A 22,500-nucleotide genomic window follows, 5' to 3' on the forward strand; every position below is an offset into this window, starting at 1 on the left:
GCAATCTCTCTCTCACAGAAGAGACGTAGCGAGCCTGTCATTGTTTTATCGTTATTTCCATGGCAGGTGTTCGTCTGAACTCCAATCTCTAGTCCCCCCTCGCCAATCTTTCACGAAAAACACTCGTCTAGCTGAATCCACTGTGAAAAATTTCCCTCACTCTTTATCTGTGCCTAAATCAAAACGTGGATTCCATGAACAAAGCTTCTTTCTTAGAACTGCACGCCTGTGGAACTCTGTTCCGTCTGCCTGCTTTCCACCTGACTACAACTTGGTTGTGTTCAAGTCCAACGTTAACAAATTCCTAATGAACCGCCCCCGTAAGTAAACACTTCATCAAATCTCCACACTAACGTAATTAACTTGCAATAACCCTTATCCCTGAGTGGCTTCCGGGCCTTCATAAGTGGTGACCACTGTGTAAAAAAAAAATCTCGCCAACTGTCTGAATATATCGCGATTTACTTAGATGTTATTTTTTGTTTTGGTTTTAGCGATATGTTTTGAATGAATTCAATTATTTGCGAAAGTGCATTTTTACCTAAATGGGAGTAATATACTTCTCCCCATGTGGGGGTACCAAATTGGTTAAAAGGGAAAATTATTCCCAACTCGCATTTAGGTAAAAATGCACTTTCGTAAATAATTGAATTCATTCAAAACATGTCGCCAAAACCAAAACAAAAAACAACATCTATTTATTTATTTTCTTGATTTATTTTACTCATTTTATTTATTTATTTATCTTTTTTATTTTTTATTTTATTTATTTATTTTTATTAATTAATTTATTTATTTATTTATTTATTTTATGTATTTATTTTATGTATTTATTTATCTATTTGCAGATTGTTATACTCCTCTTGTTGAACAAAAAAATGAATAAATAAATATACAAATTACTCATTTCAAAGGATTCCAATTAAAACATAATAATATTAAAATATCATATCGTATTGTATGACCGGGCAACGCCTGGCTGCCAGCTAGTATATATATAATCTATTTTCTATGTCTATTACTGCTATTACTTAAACAATAAAAAACCCTTTTACCGAAAGTTCTATTTGTTAGTGAAGTCCATATGTTGTTTTCTATTTCTATCTGATGCTATTTTTCTTCCAACGAAAACAAATTCCGTAAAACGACACCCATTACCCAACCGCGCATGCGTCAAGCTACTAATGGCGGCCATTATCCGCTCAACTTCTGTTACCAAATAGATAATTAGTCGCCTGTTATCGTTGCATTTCGGAGTAAGTACTGCACGGTTTTTATTTTCGTAAAAACCTTTGCCAAGCTGTGAAGCCCTGAACCAATTCGAAGTGTTTTAATTATTTCATCTATGTTTTATTAATTGCCAATTAAAACAACACCGCCACATATGTGCTTGAAGGGGAGCTTTTATAAATGGCAGGCTCTGTTTGATATCAAAAAAAGGAAAAGGGGACAAAGAGATCATAAATACTCATGCACACACACACACACACACACACACACACACACACACATATATATATATATATATATATATATATATATATATATATATATATATATATGAATTATAAAATGAAAATTACAATTGAATTTACCAAAATGATCCAAGATGGTAAAATTAAAGTAAATTATAAATATTAAAGAATTAATATTCATAAAATTATCTCAGCCAGATATAAAAGCTCGATAAAACCAAATAGGAAATAGAGCTTATAATATGAGCAAACAGTTAATAAAATATGTTAAAAAAACACTTTGAAATGAGTTAAAAACATATTTAATCTGAAAAGGAAACACTAGATAAATGGATAGTCCTTAATCCGCGGAGTTTCGAAGAAATACACTCCTTCTCATCAGAGGGTAGGAATTAGCAAAATGCGGGATCGGATTTTGCATGCAGAAGTATTTGATGAAACAACAAGTAAGTCAAAGATCTTACTTGAAAACAAAATAAGTTAAGCAGAGGGAATATGGTAAAGAAAAAAGTGATTACACATGAATGAATAGCCTGGTGGAAGATAAAAAAATCCAGTGACGGTAAAATCCAAATGTAAAACTTCAAGAAAGTTAAAAGAATTTCCATTTGTACAAGTAAAATCCAAGGAAATCCCGTAATTGGAAGAAGATATATATATATATATATATATATATATATATATATATATATATATATATATATATATATATATATATAGAGAGAGAGAGAGAGAGAGAGAGAGAGAGAGAGAGAGAGAGATGGAATAAATGGCAACAAGTTATATTCCAAAATTCACTTATTGCTTGCTTTATACAATTCTTGACAGTATCTGTTTCGTAGCGCAAAATCAATCACTTAATTATTATATCAATCAGTGAATCTATAATTAGAGAAGCTGCAATTACGTTTATATTTTTTCCATTACGCCAAATATAAAGGTAACTGCAGCTTCTCTTCCAATTTTCGGATTGTTACCATGTCAAATCACATTTCCATTCCTTTTGACGGATTGATTATTGCTATTTCTTCTGATGAGTTAAGGGCATAAAAGATTCACTGAATGATATATAATTAAGTGATGTATTTTGAGCTACGAAACAGATACTGTCGAGAATTGTATAACCCAATTGAATTAAAGGAATAAATTATAAGATGGTCAACATCATGAATTTTGGAATATAACTTTTTATAATTTATTCTGTATTATATTTATTTATTTTGTCATTTATTCTCTATGTTGCTCTGTAATTAAATTGAGCTTCTTATATAAGGGACTTGCAATAAACCGCAAAGAAAACAGAACAACGGAATAGAGTTTAAACAATGTATTACTGGAGCAACAACGTAAAAAGGTTACAACTGAAAATAGTAGTAAAAGTCACCGAGCAGACGAGGGTCGCTCTGGTGTTTAATCCACACCTGGGATCAAAAGGTCTATGGTTTATATAATGGATAGAACAGTACATTTGGAGGGTGATTCCCCACAACAATATTGTCTATATAGACAAAAATATTACATAGTTGCTACACTGAACATGCTAATGTTTCGGAACGATAGGTTTATTAAAAAGCCAAAGGCTCTTCGTCAGGCAACAAAAACGTTTCATTTAATGATAAGCTATGATAAATAATGGATAAACTTATTTTCTGTTGCCTGACGAAGAGCCTTTGTTTTTTTAATGAACCAATCATTCCGAAACATTAGTACGTTCAGTGTAACAACTATGTCTAAATAAGAACATTATACTCTGCTTATTTTATTGAGCACTCTTAATAACCTCGTTTTAATTCATGGGTTTTATCTCTTGAATACCTTTACCTTGGTATATATATATATATATATATATATATATATTCTTCAGAATAAAATTACCCAACAATCATCTGGTATGGAAACCTGTGATTATAAGACTTAAAAGATATTACTGGCAGTAACATTCTATAAGTATTATCCCACCTAAATAAGAATTGCTCGATATACAAGATAGAGCAAATTAATCAAATGTTTAGTCATTCAATGAATTTAAAAATTTATGACGTGAAATGTTTTAGTTTCATATCAAAGATTTTTATTATTCTATGTAAGACAAACAATACATTAGAAATATTTTAACACCTTATCCTATAGGGTTTCGATGTCTACTGTCTCTTCAGAGGAGAAAATATAATATTAGCAAATAGCTATAATGGTATACACCTTATTTGCTAAAGTCAGTGGGATGAAGTAAAGAATAGATACCCTGTAGCAGACGACGCCGCCTGGCGGTGCCAGGCGCACAATTCAACTAACACCGGTGATTCGACCTTGACATTGGCACAAGCACATGGCGTCAGTTGTTTTTAAACACGTCAAATAGCAAACATGCTCGAATATTCACCAGCATTTTTTTAAAAATATATTTACAAAACCTTTGAAGATTTAAAAGAAAAAGTATATATTTACAAAACATTTTTTTAAAATAAGTAACAAAACGAACGTATTTAAATAAAAGATATTTAAATAAACGGGTGTCTCTTTCTGTTTCGGATTTTTGCGACCAAGATTGATTTTTAAGTGCCGTGTTTTGGGGGGTTCTGTGTGCGTTTTTAAGACAATTCAATATTTATTCTTTAAAACATTAACTTCAGCGACAATTAATATATTTTCAAAATAATATTTTTAAATATTACATTTTTACGAATATTCGCGAGCAAGATTAAAAAAAAAAAGTTCAAATAAAGACTGTTTGAATAAAACTTATAAAAAAAGGTTCATTCTATACGGTTGTGGCCATTTCTTTTTTTGTGCGTTTTTGATACAATTCAATATTTATTTACAGTGCGATGTATGTCGGTGGTCAGTGAAGGAGAAATCCTTTTAGGCCGAGGCAATTTTTTATGCATAATAAAATCACAAGTATAAACAATCGAGATAAAAAATATATTATTTTATTCATATCTTTTTTTATAAGTTTTATTCAAACAGTCTTTATTTGAACTTAATGGACTGTTTTTTTTTATTAACTGTTTTATTCTTTTTATCAAACAAAAATAGAACTTTTATAATGAAATATATATTATGGACTGTTTTTCAAACATCGAAATTTTAAAATTAAATTTTTATTTAAAACAAAAAAAAAAGACGAGGTGTTTTTTCTTTTCGAGATATTTTTTTTCACCATTTATTACTTTGAAATTTTATTCACCAATGAAATGATAAAAAAAAAACTTTTCGTTAAATATATTTTTTAAAAATTATTATAAAATATCTATAAAGTCTATTTTTATGTCTGTAAAAGTTTGTTGAAAGTTCAAATAAAGTTTATAATTTAATTGAAAAAAAAACACCTCGTCTTTTTTTTTTTTAAATCTTGCTCGCGAATATTCGTAAAAATGTAATATTTAAAAATATTATTTTGAAAATATATTAATTGTCGCTGAAGTTAATGTTTTAAAGAATAAATATTGAATTGTCTTAAAAACGCACACAGAACCCCCCAAAACACGGCACATAAAAATCAATCTTGGTCGCAAAAATCCGAAACAGAAAGAGACACCCGTTTATTTAAATATCTTTTATTTAAATACGTTCGTTTTGTTACTTATTTTAAAAAAATGTTTTGTAAATATATACTTTTTCTTTTAAATCTTCAAAGGTTTTGTAAATATATTTTTAAAAAAAATGCTGATTCGAGCATGTTTGCTATTTGACGTGTTTAAAAACAACTGACGCCATGTGCTTGTGCCAATGTCAAGGTCGAATCACCGGTGTTAGTTGAATTGTGAGCCTGGCACCGCCAGGCGGCGTCGTCTGCTACAGGGTATCTATTCTTTACTTCATCCAGTCAGTGAGACATGGAAAATCATAATTGAAAATTGAATGAGTAATTAAAAGTAATTATATATATATATATTATATATATATATATATATATATATATATATATATATATATATATATATATATATATATATATATATATATATATATATATATATTAGTTTTGGGGCGATTGAATCCGGAATTGAAAAAATCGGATCTTTTTCGGGTATCGGAATCGTTATTGAAATCGAAAAAAATTGAACCTATTTTCCGATGCGAAAACCAGTTCCATTTAATTATCTTTTTTTTGTTGTTTTTTTTGGGGGGGGGGGGTTTAAAAAACATCTTCCATTGCTTGAAGTAATAATAAAATAATAAATATTTATTGATTTAAACTTCCAATAAGAGTAAAATCTCTAGATCATCCCCTCAGAAGTGTGTTTTTATGTTTGAGAAAATGTAGTCACATCTAAGATGTGTTTTTACGGTAATTGGGATAAAATAACACTTTTATAGTTAAATATTTAGAGATTTATAAAGGATCAGAATCGGAATCGGTAATTGTTTTGGAATCAGGAATTTAGCATGGAATTGGTAATTGTATCGGAATCGGAAAAATATTGGAATCGTCCAACCACTAATACATACAAATATATATATATATATATATATATATATATATATATATATATACATATATATATATATATATATGTATGTATATATATATATATATATATACATATATATATATATATATATATATATATATATATGTATGTATATATATATATATATATATATATATATATATATATATTGTTGTATATATATATATATATATATATATATATATATATAGTGGAGAAATTCTTTAAAACATGGCTTATCGAAATAAAAAACAAAGCTCAACAATTGAGGTGGAGCTTGCATACGAAGGAAAAAGGAGAAACGACAATATAAAGCTATATACTAATGCATATAATTTGAATCGTTCATTTAATAGGGATATTACATCAATTAGAAGATATACAGAATATGTATGCTTTGTATATCAAGCACTTTCTCTCCTATTCTGCTGAGATGGAGTATGTAAATATCTCCACTGGAACATCTGTAAAAACTTGAATATCCAATGTAGTAGCAAATCCTGGGAACATGTTTACCAGAAACAACAGTCGGAAATAAGTTATACACCATCCACTATGACTACGAAATTCCTTCAGCTACATACCTAGAAAATGGGGCTATTAAGCCTGACATAGTTATATGGAACAAGAAGAAGAATGTGGCAACCCTAGTTGAAGTCAGCGTATCTAATGATGCTGGCCTTAACAGAGCGAAGACTCATGTACGACATGAAAAGAAACTGGAAGAAGGTATCAATCACACCAGTCATTATAGGAGCAACCGGGCTAATGAAAAAGAATTTCAAAAACTATCTGGCGAATATACCCGGTGAACCAAGTGCAAGAGAAATACAAACAATAGCACTTAAAGGGACGGTTAGAATCTTAAAAAATATATCTCGGTTGGAGTAACTAAACTAATAGGGGGAATGTTTGGCATCGGATAGAATGCCCCATCCCCAGAAAAAAAAATAAAGTGATATGAAAATTAAAACAAAAAAATTAGAAACATTCGGCTTCGAAATTCCTAGTTATAAAGAACATATATATCACACAAATGTACATTATGTATCTGGCAGTGTTCTTAGATAGGTTTTGTATCGGAATGTCTTCGATAATTATCGATAATCGATAATTGAAATAATCCGATAAAATAAGGAGCAGCCGATTTTGATCAAAGTAAACACCTTACACAGCCTAATATTACAAGTGTATTTGAGAAGTTTTATTACGACACAAGTAGAAAAGCCCGGAATATAAAAAAAAAACCGTAGCTTCTTTAACATTACAGGGGCGACTTCGAAATGAATGTTTCTGTTTAGAGCATAACTAAACCATGATACTTGACTTTTGCATTTTAAACATTAATTTAAGTCATTTTATAGAAAAATAATTTTGATAAAATCAACAGTAGGTTCTCTACAGTGCAATATAGACTACAATATACTTTCGACTAAGTCACTGCGGCGATGCATGTGAAGGTTTTTCCCGGTGCACGGCGATGAGTCCGCAACAACAGCAAGCAATCGATCTGATTGAAAAATGCGAGATTTCATCGATTTCGATGATAATAACAATATTCGTTGATCATTATTCAATCCTGAGCAACGCCCGATCTACCTGCTAGTATACTCATAAAGTTGAGTTTTTGTCGCACTTATATTGATATTAAAAATTAGCAAAACGAACTTCTTAACATACCCAGTCATGGATATGCGAGCGACTTCATGAATGATAACTAATTTGTATATTCTTTGAAAAATGAGCGATTTTATATAACATGCCAGCTGAAATTAAAATCACCGCTCGGCGAATGGAAAAGATATCCAGAAAGATCGGAAAAAATAACGTGTTCAATCAGACGTGCTTGAATATATATATATATATATATATATATATATATATATATATATATATATATATATCTGTGTGTGTGTTGTTTGTTTTTGTTTTGCGATACTTCCTAGATGCGAGTTGCGACCGATTTTCCCTTCAACCAATTGTGGTACCCCCAAATGGGGAGCGGCATATGTATTATTTTTTAAATATAATTAACCACTGACACGTGTTTCGTCGTCTGCGATTCATCAGAGTGGCTGATGAGTCTACGACTCATCTGCCACTCTGAGTCAGTCGTAGACGACTCATCAGTGTCGCTAGGTTCAGCCACTCTGATGAGGCGTAGACGACGAAACACGTGTCAGTGGATAATTATATTTTATATATATATATATATATATATATATATATATATATATATATATATATATATATATAAGAGAGAGAGAGAGGGGGGAGATAGAGATGCTAAAAGAGAAATAAAATGGAGAAAGATGGATTTTTTTTTTTCTTTTCATATGTCATTTTTCTAACATATCTTATTCTTTCAATTTGTTAGCTCGTTCGTCTTAAGGGCCAATTCACATGAAGTCCGCCATCTTAACAAGGGGGCTTATTAATTGATTAAGCTAGTGAGGAATGCATTACGATCACCAACATCCGCCATGTTGCGAGAGGTCAACAGAAGTGGCTTCCGTCCTCCATTGTTAACCGGTAACAACGCTTCTACTCCGATGACAACGGATACTCTTATTTGGCTGACCGAAACGTTGACCCATCTCATCAAGGGATCCCTGCCTCACCCCTTTCCTCCTTTTGTATTAATCACCAAGGTTTAACGGATTCGTTTACGTATTATATATTTATTAAGACTATAAATACAGCGTGGAACGATAAACCTGTCGCCATAAAGAAAACCCCACTACAACTTTACTGTAAAACCTTTATTGAATAAATCAATTCAGGTAATTTTATGTAGTATAGCTGATATCTATTCAATGTAGCCGCCTTCAGTCTCAATCACCGCCTCGACACGGGTCACCAATTGAGAGCATGCCTTTTCCACAAGCGCCGGTGGGAGCTCGGCGAATACTCGGCGGATGGTGACGATTAGGCTGGATTTGGTTTAGTTATGACTTTCAAGCTGACTTGGAAGATGTGAGATGGCATGATGTGGCCCTACTTGAAACCACATCAAAGACCATAACCGTACCCGGAAACTTTGTTTTCATCACCCTGGGTATGTCCTCTTATTCGTTGACATCTAGCGAAGCATTTGAAGGGTGCTGAAAATAGTCCTGTTGCCATAACTTGGATCGGTAGAGAGCATGAGTGTTACAGCGGTGCAACTCCGATCTCGCTCGTTGAACATCGTGTCACTTTCAGACATGATAGAAGGCTCCTATTGTTTTGGGGATTCGTACACAACTGGCCAACTAGTAGATGTTCTGCAGCAAAAAGGGAAAACCGGTTTTCATCAAACGGAAATGGAACCATGTTGTCTTTTTATAATAATAAAAATAATAATAATAATAATAATAATAATACCTATGTAATTAGGCATGTGTGGTATTACTAGTAATAATAATAAGTATTATTATTATTATTATTATGTTTACATATCTTTATCATATATTATTATTATTATTATGAATAATAATAATAATAATAATAATAATAATAATAATAATAATAATAATCACATTATGTGTTTGGTTGTTAGTATTGCCGATTTTATACTGATAGGCGGATCATAACAAATGAAGATAGGCTATCAACATCTTTTCTCAGTCTTTCATCACTTTCTGCAAGATTCTGGCGATTCCCAACAAGGCAGTCTTTTGAAGCACTCCAACATTGCTATGGATCCCAATTTTCTCAATCGACTTGTCAAATCCTTTTGTTACACTCCCCAGGGCCCCCATCATAATAGGTGCAACTTCTAACTTCTTCGACTTTCACAATCTTTTTATTTCACTTTTTAAGTCTTGGTATTTTTCCAGCTTTTCCTTTTCTATTTCCTCCACATTCACCTCAGCTGGTATTGCTATGTCAATGATTATTGCTTGTAAGTTTTATTTCTTTTTGTTTGTAATACCTTTAAATGAATTCAATTATTTATACGAAAGTGCATTTTTACCTTTTTTTACAAAGGAGTACCGACTTATCAAGGCCCGGAGGCCACTCGAGGATAAAGGTTAATAGGCATACATTAGTCAATGTGATTATAGCGTAATAAACATAAGTAGTGGGAATTTTGTAAATTGAATTACTTGGGGGGACGGTTCATCAAGAACTTGTTTACGTTAGACTTGAAGACAATCAGATTGTAGTCAGCTGGAAAGCAGGCAATCGGAAGGGAGTTTCACAGACGTGTAGTTCTAAGAAAGAAACTTTGTTCATGGAATCTACATTTAGGTTTAGGCACGGATAAAGAGCGTTCATCAGCTGTATTATTTTATTTATTTCATTTGCTTCATTCTCTGTTAGTTCTGTTTTATTGTTGTCGGTTTCCACGTTTGTAGACTTCGTTCTTTGTTGGTCCTCAGTATTTGGTGTTTTTACTTGTGAGGCTTCAACTTGTGCGGTTGCTCTACTTGCGGTTCCGTTGGAAGATGCTTCTTGTTCAGTTTCATCATTTATTTTTCGCTGATTTTCTATTAGTTCTAGTTTAAAGAGCCAACGTTTCTTGAGTATCAGTCTTGCTTGGTCCGCAATTCTTTGTTCTGTCGTATGGTAGTCACTGGATAGGTCCCATAGTTCTTTCATTCGTTTCCGATAACCTCCATATCTATATTTAGGATGACTTATATAGTAGCATTCCATTACGAGTCTATTCTCTTTTCTTTTTTTTTTATTTTCATTTTGATGGTTATCATGGCTGTGTTTGTTCGGTATCATTTTGTTCCCTGAAATTAGAGGTTATACTTACCTGTTCAGTGTCCATGTTATTTGAGTTTCTGAAACTAGAAAGTTGGCCAACATTCGCAGGATGACGACCGGGTCCCCCATGCTGGCTACCGAAGGAGAACCTGTCGGTCATTATTCATGTTATTATTATTATTCACGTTTTGTCTCTGTAATAATAATAATAATTATTATTATTATTATTATTATTATTATTATTATTATTATTATTATTATTATTATTATTATTATTATTGATGTTATTATCATTATTTGTATTATTATCATTATTGATATTAAAACATTCGTTTTATAATCAATATAATTATTATTCATATTATAATCATCGATATTATTATTATTATCATTATTTCATTATTATTATTATTATTATAATTATTATTATTATCATCATTATTATTATTATCATTATTATTATTATTATCATTATTATAATAATTATCATTATTATCATTATTATTATCATTATTATAATAATTATTATTATTATCATTATTATTAATTATATTATCATTATTATTATTATCATTATTATTATTATTCATGTTTTGTCTCTGTAATTATTATTATCATTATTATCATTATTATTATTATCATCATTATTATTATTATTATTATTATTATTATTATTATTATTATCATTATTATTATTATCACCATTATTATTATTATCATCATTATTATTATTATTATTATCATTATTATTATTATCATCATTATTATTATCATCATTATTATTATTATTATTATCAATATTATTATTATTATTATCATCATTATTATTATTATCATCATTATTATTATTATTATAATCATCATTATTATTATCATTATTATTATCATCATTATTATTATTATTATTATCATCATTATTATTATTATCATCATTATTATTATCATTATTATTATCATCATTATTATTATTATCATCATTATTATTATTATCATCATTATTATTATTATTATTATTATCATCATTATTATGATTATCATCATTATTATTATCATTATTATTATCATCATTATTATTATTATTATCATCATTATTATTATTATTATCATCATTATTATTATTATCATCATTATTATCATTATTATTATTATCATCATTATTATTATTATCATTATTATTATTATTATCATTATTATTATTATTATTCATGTTTTGTCTCTGTACTTATTATTATTATTATTATTATTATTATTATTATTATTATTATTATTATTATTATTATTATTATTATTATTGAGACAAGTATGGCTCAATGGGAAACAGTGCTGACAGTAAACAGAGAGAAGATGGAGCATGTTACGATTAAACGTGGAATATTTCAAGGAGATTCGTTATCGCCACTTCTTTTTGTAGTGATAATGATGCCACTGAGCATCCTCTTGAAGAGAGAAAAACTGGGATATAACATTGAATCTGGTGACAGATGCCTCAACCATCTACTGTTTATGGATGATTTGAAAATATTCGGTAGAAATTAGAAGGAAATTGAAAGACTGGTAGAACTTGTAGGAACATACTCAGAAGACACTGGGGTGCGGATGGAGTTTGGGATTAGTAAATGTGCGGTGCTGGTGATGAAAAGAGGAGTAAAGATTCACTCGAATGGAATAGTGCTGCCAAATGGAGAAATCATGAAAGAAATAGAAGATACAGGATATAAGTATTTGGGAGTGCTGGAGGGTGTAGGCATCATGAACAGAGAAATGAAGGAAAAAGTCAGGAAGGAGTATCTTAGAAGAGTAAAACTAATTGTAAAGTCGAAACTGTATGAAGGAAACCTAATGAAAGCAGTAAATGCATGGGCAATCAGTGTTTTGAGATACAGTGCGGCAATTTTAGAATGGTCTGACAAGGATTTGCATGCCATGGATATCAAAACAAGAAAAGTTTTAGCAATGTTTGGTATATTTCACATTCGAAGTAGCGTAGCAAGACTATCAAAAGAGGAAAGATGGTGGGAGAGGATTGAAAAGTGTAAAAGATTGTGTTAGAACCGAGGAGATGTCGTTGAAGGAGCATGTGGTTAGAAATGAGGAGTGGATGCTTAAGGTTGTGGCCAATGAAGTGGAGATATGTGAGACCAAGGCTGATTATATGAAACATATGGATAGAGAAATAGCAGAGGAACTGACTAGGAAGAAAATGCACGGAAGGTTCTTTCAGAATATAGCAGAAGTGGCTGATGAAAGATCATGGCAATGGCTTAGAGCTGGGTATCTGGCTAAGAGTACTGAAGCTTTTATTTGTGCAACACAAGAGCAGGCATTAGGAACACGATTGTTCAAAAAAGTGGTTCTAGGAGAGGAAGTTGCTGCAGAATGCTGGATTTGTGGTAAGACCTGAGAGTCAATTGCGCACCTTGCAGCAGGGTGTAGTGAACTGGCCCAGAGAGAATATCGCAAAAGGCACGATCGCATGGGACTTCGGATATATTGGAAAGTGTGTAAAAGGGTTGGGGTGAAGTGTGCTGGAAAATGGTTTGAGGAGGTGTCTGATGAAGTGAGGATGGCAAGGTAGAGGTATGGTGAGACAAAAGTGTCATAACGACCAAGCAATTGGAACATAATCGTCCGGATTTGGTCGTCATTGACAAGGTCTCAAAAAGCTGACAGATTGTAGACTTCTCAGTACCCTGGGACAGGAATATGAGAAAGAAGGAGAATGAGAAGTGGAGCAATTATGCTCCATTGGCCTTGGAGATAAGGCATATACACGGGGTTAAAACACAAATAATCCCGGTCGTAGTTGGTACACTAGGAGTAGTATCAAGTCGTCTGGAAGGACAATTGAAAAAACTACAAATCCCCGATGTTTTAGGCGGCTTTCAGACCTCTGCAATTATAGGCACCACTAACATCTTTAGGAAAACCCTAAATCTTTGAAGCTCCTAGTTTGAAGCCGGGATTAAGGGAAATCATCTGGAAATGAATATCATCCCTTTCCAGAAAGACGTTCATAAACGAAATCAGAATTATTATTATTATTATTATTATTATTATTATTATTATTATTATTATTATTATTATTATTATTATTATTATTATTATTATTATTAGTCATGCTTTGTCTCTGTAATTATTATTATTATTATTATTATTATTATTATTATTTTTATTATTATTCATGTTTTGTCTCTGTAATTATTATTATTATTATTATTATTATTATTATTATTATTAGTCATGTTTTGTCTCTGTAATTATTATCATTATTATTATTATTATTATTATTATTCATGTTTTGTCTCTGTAATTATTATTATTATTATTATTATTATTATTATTATTATTATTATTATTATTATTATTATTAGTCATGCTTTGTCTCTGTAATTATTATTATTATTATTAGTCATGCTTTGTCTCTGTAATTATTATTATTATTATTATTATTATTATTATTATTACTATTATTATTATTATTAGTCATGTTTTGTCTCTGTAATTATTATTATTATTATTATTATTATTATTATTATTATTATTATTATTAGTCATGTTTTGTCTCTGTAATTATTATTATTATTATTATTATTATTAGTCATGTTTTGTCTCTGTAATTATTATTATTATTATTATTATTATTATTCATGTTTTGTCTCTGTAATTATTATTATTATTATTATTATTATTATTCATGTTTTGTCTCTGTAATTATTATTATTATTATTATTATTATTATCATTATTATTATTATTATAATTCATGTTTTGTCTCTGTAATTATTATTATTATTATTATTATTATTATTATTATTATTATTATTATTATTATTATTATTATTCATGTTTTGTCTCTGTAATTATTAGTATTATTATTATTATTATTATTATTATTATTATTATTATTATTATTAGTCATGTTTTGTCTCTGTAATTATTATTATTATTATTATTATTATTATTAATATTATTATTATTAGTCATGTTTTGTCTCTGTAATTATTATTATTATTATTATTATTATTATTACTATTATTATTATTATTATTATTATTATTATTATATCATTATTATTATTAGTCATGCTTTGTCTCTGTAATTATTATTATTATTATTATTATTATTATTATTATTATTATTATTATTATTCATGTTTTGTCTCTGTAATTATTATTATTATTATTATTATTATTATTATTATTATTATTATTATTATTATTAGTCATGTTTTGTCTCTGTAATTATTATTATTATTATTATTATTATTATTATTATTATTATTATTATTATTATTAGTCATGTTTTGTCTCTGTAATTATTATTATTGTTATTATTATTATTATTCATGTTTTGTCTCTGTAATTATTATTATTATTATTATTATTATTATTATTATTATTATTTTTTTTTATTATTATTATTCATGTTTTGTCTCTGTAATTATTATTATTATTATTATTATTATTATTATTATTCATGTTTTGTCTCTGTAATTATTATTATTATTATTATTATTATTATTATCATTATTATTATTATTATAATTCATGTTTTGTCTCTGTAATTATTATTATTATTATTATTATTATTCATGTTTTGTCTCTGTAATTATTATTATTATTATTATTATTATTATTATTATTATTAGTAGTAGTAGTAGTAGTCATGTTTTGTCTCTGTAATTATTATTATTATTATTATTATTAATTTTATTATTCATGTTTTGTCTCTTTAATTATTATTATTATTATTATTATTCATGTTTTGTCTCTGTAATTATTATTATTATTATTATTATTAATTTTATTATTCATGTTTTGTCTCTGTAATTATTATTATTATTATTATTATTATTATCATTATTATTTTTATTATTATTCATGTTTTGTCTCTGTAATTATTATTATTATTATTATTATTATTATTATTATTATTATTATTATTATTATTATTAGTCATGTTTTGTCTCTGTAATTATTATTATTATTATTATTATTATTATTATTATTATTATTATTATTATTATTATTAGTCATGTTTTGTCTCTGTTATTATTATTATTATTATTATTATTATTATTCATGTTTTGTTTCTGTAATTATTGTTATTATTATTATTATTATTATTATTATTATTATTATTCAGACGCGTACCTCTACATACACATATATTATAAATAACAATGATTATAACAAATGCACAGATGTTATCATAGATGGTTTGAAAAAGGTCATTTCTCTTGAAAAGTTGCATGAGCCTTGAAACGGGCGTAACGTCGATACGCAGCACTAAAACATCTACAAAAACATGCATTTGTTTTGACAATTGTTGTCCTTCTTATTTTGCTTTCGATGCAACGGGGAAATGAAAAAGGTGGATGGTTCATTTTAAGGCATTGAAAAACCAAGCTTCTTTCCTTTCATTGTAATCGCTCTGACACCCCCCCATCACGCCCCAATTGAAATGTCTTCAAGTCCAACATAAACAAATTCATGATAAATCACCCCCTTAAGTAAGATACTTTATCAAATCTCCATTACTAACGATTACTACGATATTATCCCATTTATTACTGTACAGGCAATAACTCTTATCCCCGAGTGGTTTCCGGGCCTTGATAAGTTGTGACTACCATGTAAAAAAAAATTACTCTCGCCTTGGGGAAGTTCCATGTCTTGACAAGCTTCTGGGACTGACTTTCACTCCTGGTCTGAAAGGTAACACGTACATCAAATCCGTTGCCAATATCGCTGGAAAAATGGCTGGATCAGTCTACCGTCTAGTAGGTATCTAACTGCCGATGAAATCCTCTATCTGTATAAGAACATAAAATGGAGTACTGTTGCCACATCTGGGCAGCAGCTGCTCAGCGCGCCCTATCCAATCTCGATAAAGTTCAAAATCGGCTTCAAAACCTAGTAGGTGATGCCCTTTTCTCTTCCCTGCAACGTCTTTCCCACAGAAAAGGGCTTCAGATCCTGTCTATGCGTTATCGTTATTTTCATGGTAAGCGATCGACTGAACTCCACTCTGTGGTCTCCTTGCCAAACTTTCACAAAAAACACTCGACTAACTACAACCACTATATACGATTTCCCCCACGCTTTATCTGTCCCTAAATCTAAAGGCAGATTCTATGAACAAAGCTTCTTTCCTAGAACTGGCCGTCTATGGAACATTGTTCCGTTTGGCTGATTCCCGGTTGAATACCACATAGTAGCTTTCAAATCAAATGTGAACAAGTTCTTGTTGAGCCGTCCCCATAAGTAATGAAATTTTGCCCAATTTACATCATTAACAATCACTACACTACCATCTTACATTCATGAATCCTTATTCCCGAGTGATAACTTGTAAATTAAACGAGGTTATTAACAGTGCCCAATAAAAGAAGAGCCGGGTATATTTTCATTATAATAAATAAACTTACATGGTCGGACAAACAGTCGGTTAAAACCAGAAGTCCTCGCCAGGCGACTTAATAAACTCAAAGGTCAGTGGCTTGTTTCTTTTGTGGAAAGTAACCGTTTATAAAGTCGCATGACGAGGACTTCCGGTTTAGCCAAAAATTTGTCTGAAACATTAGCATGCCCAGTATCGTGCAAATTTGTTATATTAATAAATATATATATATATATATATATATATATATATATATATATATATATATATATATATATATATATCGTAGTAATCGTTAGTAATGGAGATTTGATGAAGTGTCTTACTTAAGAGGGTGGTGTATCATGAATTTGTTTATGTTGGACTTGAAGACATTTCAATTGGGGCGTGATGGGGGGGGGGTCAGAGCGATTACAATGAAAGGAAAGAAGCTTGGTTTTTCAATGCCTTAAAATATATAAAAATTGTAAATACAAAAATGATTAGTCGGTAAACTTGGATTTTAATCGCAATTATATTATAGATTTTAAATTAATGTATTTTATAAAAAAGATTTTTAATTATATTTTATAAATGTAATTTATAATCTATTTCTAATTTAAAACTATAGAAAAATATAATAATGTTAATAAACTAGGGAAATCACTTAGGATAGATAAATACTCACTTCCCTAAACCTTGAAAGATTTGGGGGGTTTTTAAATAATTTTTAAACGTATTTCGAAATTTTTAAACGTGATTCGATATAATTAAAAATATTTTTTTAAACTTTAAACGTATTTTTGGAAATTTTTAAACGTAATTCGAAATAATTAAACGAATTTTTAAGTTTTTAACCGATACCAATACAGATTTTAAAGTTTTTTTATAAATAAGAAAAGAGATTTTAAAATTAATTTGGGTTCAAATTAAAATCGATTTATATAAGGAATTTTTTTTCGAAATTAGATCTTAAATTTAGATAATTCAAAGTTTAAAATTAGGTATTACATCATCCGATAAAAAAAAAAGGTGGGGGTATTTAACAAAACGAGATTTAAACGTGAATTCGCGAGGTATATATACTTCACCTTTATAAGATAGACGAATATTGGCTGAAGAGAGCTTGATAAGGATACCTTAAACGGGCCTTATTATCGAGCTTGAAACCGACGGTACCAATGATCTGTCTCAACTAACAACTTTCTGTGCACAATATATATATATATATATATATATATATATATATATATATATATATATATATTAGAATGTGAGAGAATAGATAATTATTTCCACAGCTAGAGAAACGTCGCAGCTCAAAAGAGCCATGAAAGCCAACACACCGGAAGTCCAAGACTCGAGCTTCGCCCTCATTTGGGCTTCTCGGTTAGTTCGGGTGTGTTTAACTGATGAGCACAAATGGGGGCGAAACTCGAGTCTTGGACTTTCGGTTTGTTGACTTTGATTGCTCTTGTGAGCTGCGACGTTTTCTGGTTGTGGAAATAATTATATATATATATATATATATATATATATATATATATATATATATATATATATACAGAGAGATAGAGATAGAGAGAGAGAGAAAGAGAGAGATCGAGATAGAGAGGGAGACAGAGAGAGAGAGACAGGGACAGAGACAGAGAGAAGAAAGTTTTCTGCGCTGTCAACCGATTTATTTTTCTTTCTCCCATGTTTATAAACGTGTTAATGAATTGACACTTCTCAGTTGATTTGTGTTTCTGCAAACGAAATGTGTTGTTGAAATCTGAAAGTCGGTAAAAGACAGAAGGAGGACAAAAACAATAAAACAGGAGGCGATGGAACCGGAGAAAATGGCGGAACGGAAAGGAAGGAGGGAAAGGCGGGAATGAATCTGGGGAAGGGAAGGAAGAAAGTATTCGGAAGGATGATGTAAATTGGGGGGGGGTCTCTTTGCTTATCTGCATCGCGGTGGATGAGCGAATAAAAAATGGATTTTAAAAAAAATGAACGGTAAACTGAAAATAAAGAAAGAAAGGGAAAGGGTGACCAAAGAGTGGAAAGAAAAAGAAGAAGAAGAAGAAGAAGAAGAAGAAGAAGAAGAAGAAGAAGAAGAAGAAGAAGAAGAAGAAGCCAAACCAGGTTGGATTTCTCTGCTGAGACATTGATATTAATTTATTAAATAAATCTTAATAAGAAGAATAATAATAACAGAAAGAAGAAGAAGAAGAAGAAGAAGAAGAGGAAGAAGAAGGAGAAGAAGACTAATGACACAAGTACAAACCGGCAGCAGTAGTTGAAAACAGAATCCACAAAATTCTATGGTACATAGCTGTACAAACGGATAAATTGATCCAAGCAAGAAGACCAGATGTCATGATAGTTTACAAGAAGGGAAAATCGGAGCTGCAGGGTAAATGTTAAGGAGGTGAAGAAAGGAGCAAATACACGACCAGAAAACTAAATAGTGGTTACGGAAGATGAAAAAAGTCAAGATAATACCACTAATATTAGGAGCACTAGGAACAATATGTATGTCTCATAGGATTTTGTGATTTCCGTTTTCCACTACTGCTGCCGGTTTGTGCTTGACTCATTTGTCCGGGTCTTCTTGTTGTTATTATTATTATTATTATTATTATTATTTTTATTATTATTATTATTATTATTATTATTATTTATTTATTTATTTATTTATTTCGGCGTTTCAACAGACGGATAAATGTATGAGTATCTTAACAGACATAGATAGATAGATAGATAGATAGATAGATAGATAGATAGATAGATAGATAGATAGATAGATAGATATTGGAATTAGTAGATTTAGAGATAGCTGATAGAGAGAGAATACTGGGATAGATAAATTTAGTTATACTGAGCTAGACAGATAATTATATAGTGAGGGGTAGCTATACATACATACATGACGATTGCGACGTCTTGGCAGACGAGTGCCACTCCCTCAGTCACTGAACATCCATGTGCTCGAAGATGACTCTTCAGTCCTGCCAGCGACTTGCACACCCTCAAACAGACACGACACTAATGGTGATCATTGGTTTGGATGAAATTAACAGCAACGGAACTTTTATAATCGTGCGCTTTCATTTGATTAACGAAACTTGCCCTGGACAACAGAGCCCGGTCACACCCCTGACAGATCCAGAGATCTCCATGATTTGGTGGCAAGGTTTAATGTTTCCTATATGCTCTCTTGAACTTTGCTCGATCTATCTTGGCCACTTCAACGTGATCTGCGCTCCTGTATATCAATGCCTTCCATTGCTTGAGATCATACGCTAGTCCCAATTGTCAACAGAAACATGGAAGTTAACCAAACTCTCCTTGATGCTATCACGAAAACGTTTTTTGGTCTTGTGCTGGTGTCTTTTGCATAAAACAACTGTTTTATTTAAGACATATGTATGAGGGACAAAGCTATAAGCAAGCATGCGTCTAAGGCAATGCTGATGAAACTTCTCGAGCAGTTCTATATGTGACCAGTACAAGGTCCATGTTTTAGAAGCATAGAGAAGGGATTGCAGTACACATGTTTGATATACTGACATTTTAGTTGTCAGAGTTAAATGACCGTCAGACCAGACTGTATTTTGTAACCTTCCAAATGCGTCTGATGTCTTGCTGATTCTCTGTCTTATTTTCGCATCAAGAGTGCCATCATTTGATAAGGTACTACCAAGGTAGACAAAATACACACACACATAATATATACATATATACACACATACATACACACATACATGCATACATAGACACACATACATACATGATGATTGCAACGTCTTGTCAGACGAGTGCCACTTCCTCAGACACTGAAAGTTCATGAGCCCGAAAATGACATTTAGTCCTGTCGGCGAATTCACATGCTCAAGCAGATATGACACTGAAGACGGTTATTGGTATACATACATATATATACACGCACGCAAACATACATATGTACACATACATACACATACACACATACATATCACACACATATATACATACATACACAATACATAATACGCACACATAAATATACATATATACACACGTACAAACATACACAAGACGGTCATTGGCATACATATAAATATCTACACGCATACATACATACATACATACATATCTATAAACATACGCTCATATATACTTATATACATACACAATGCATAATACACCTGTATACATATACATACCCACATGCATACATACACATATACATACACATACACATATACACACACATAAACAAATACATACACACATATACTTACACATACACATACATATACGTACACATATGCACATATATATACATACCCTTACCTACATATACATACACATACATATATATGCATTCATACACATATACACATACATGCACATATATACACATACACATATACATGTACATATATACATACATATACATAAACATACACATACATATATATACATACACATACATATATGCATACATACACATACACACATATGTGCATACATACACATAAACAAATATATGCATATATACACATGCATACAAACATATATAAATGTATACACATACACACAGAAACATATATACACACATACACATATACATACATATACACAAAGATATAAATACATATATTCACACGTTTACATATATAAATATACATACACATATACATACATATATACATAGATACATATAATGATGGCAGATCAATTGTTACATGCATTTTTATCGCCACATGACTTTTTTTTAGATAAATGCCTGAGGGAGTATCTATACAAAGATGATGTTACAGAGTTTTAGCTTTGTACGACAGCTAAATCTCTCTCTCTCTCTCTCTCTCTCTCTCTCTCTCTCTCTCTCTCTCTCTCTCTCTCTCTGTGTGTGTCCAGCAACAAGCAAGAGCAAGATAGCCAGCAACAAGTAAAACTGCAGACCAGCTTAATGCGGGTACTGGTCTCCCGCTTTGTGGTTTTTTAAATCAGAGATTTGCTCCTCCTAGAGGGGTTGCCTTCACCACGGCGTATGGGAGCCGTCTCCAACCCACACACACATGGGAAGAAACACATGCATACATACAGATGTATGCCAACATACATATGCATGTGCACACACATGCAAACATTCACACATAGTAGCACACAAATACGCATATGCATACATATGCATATACATACGTACACATAATACACATGAAGGAACATTCCAAAAGTCTTAAATACTCAATGATCAGGATGATGATGATGGTGATGGGCACGATTAAATGAGATTGACAAAAAAGGCACGGATTTACATCTTGCTCTTATTTTTACAAAAAAGTTTATCTATAAGACTATAAGACTAACACTTCTGCAGTAGATAATGATGATGATGTGGACAATTTCACATATTATTTCACAAATAAAATCAACGACCGAATCAAACGTAAACACAATCCAACTGTCATGTATTAAAGACGCTTATAATTTTTTTTTAATAAAAAGTTTGGTTGA

The sequence above is a fragment of the Euprymna scolopes genome, chromosome 42 (genome assembly GCF_053919585.1).
Source record: "Euprymna scolopes isolate OS-2025 chromosome 42, ASM5391958v1, whole genome shotgun sequence".
Taxonomy (NCBI): Eukaryota; Metazoa; Mollusca; class Cephalopoda; order Sepiida; family Sepiolidae; genus Euprymna; species Euprymna scolopes.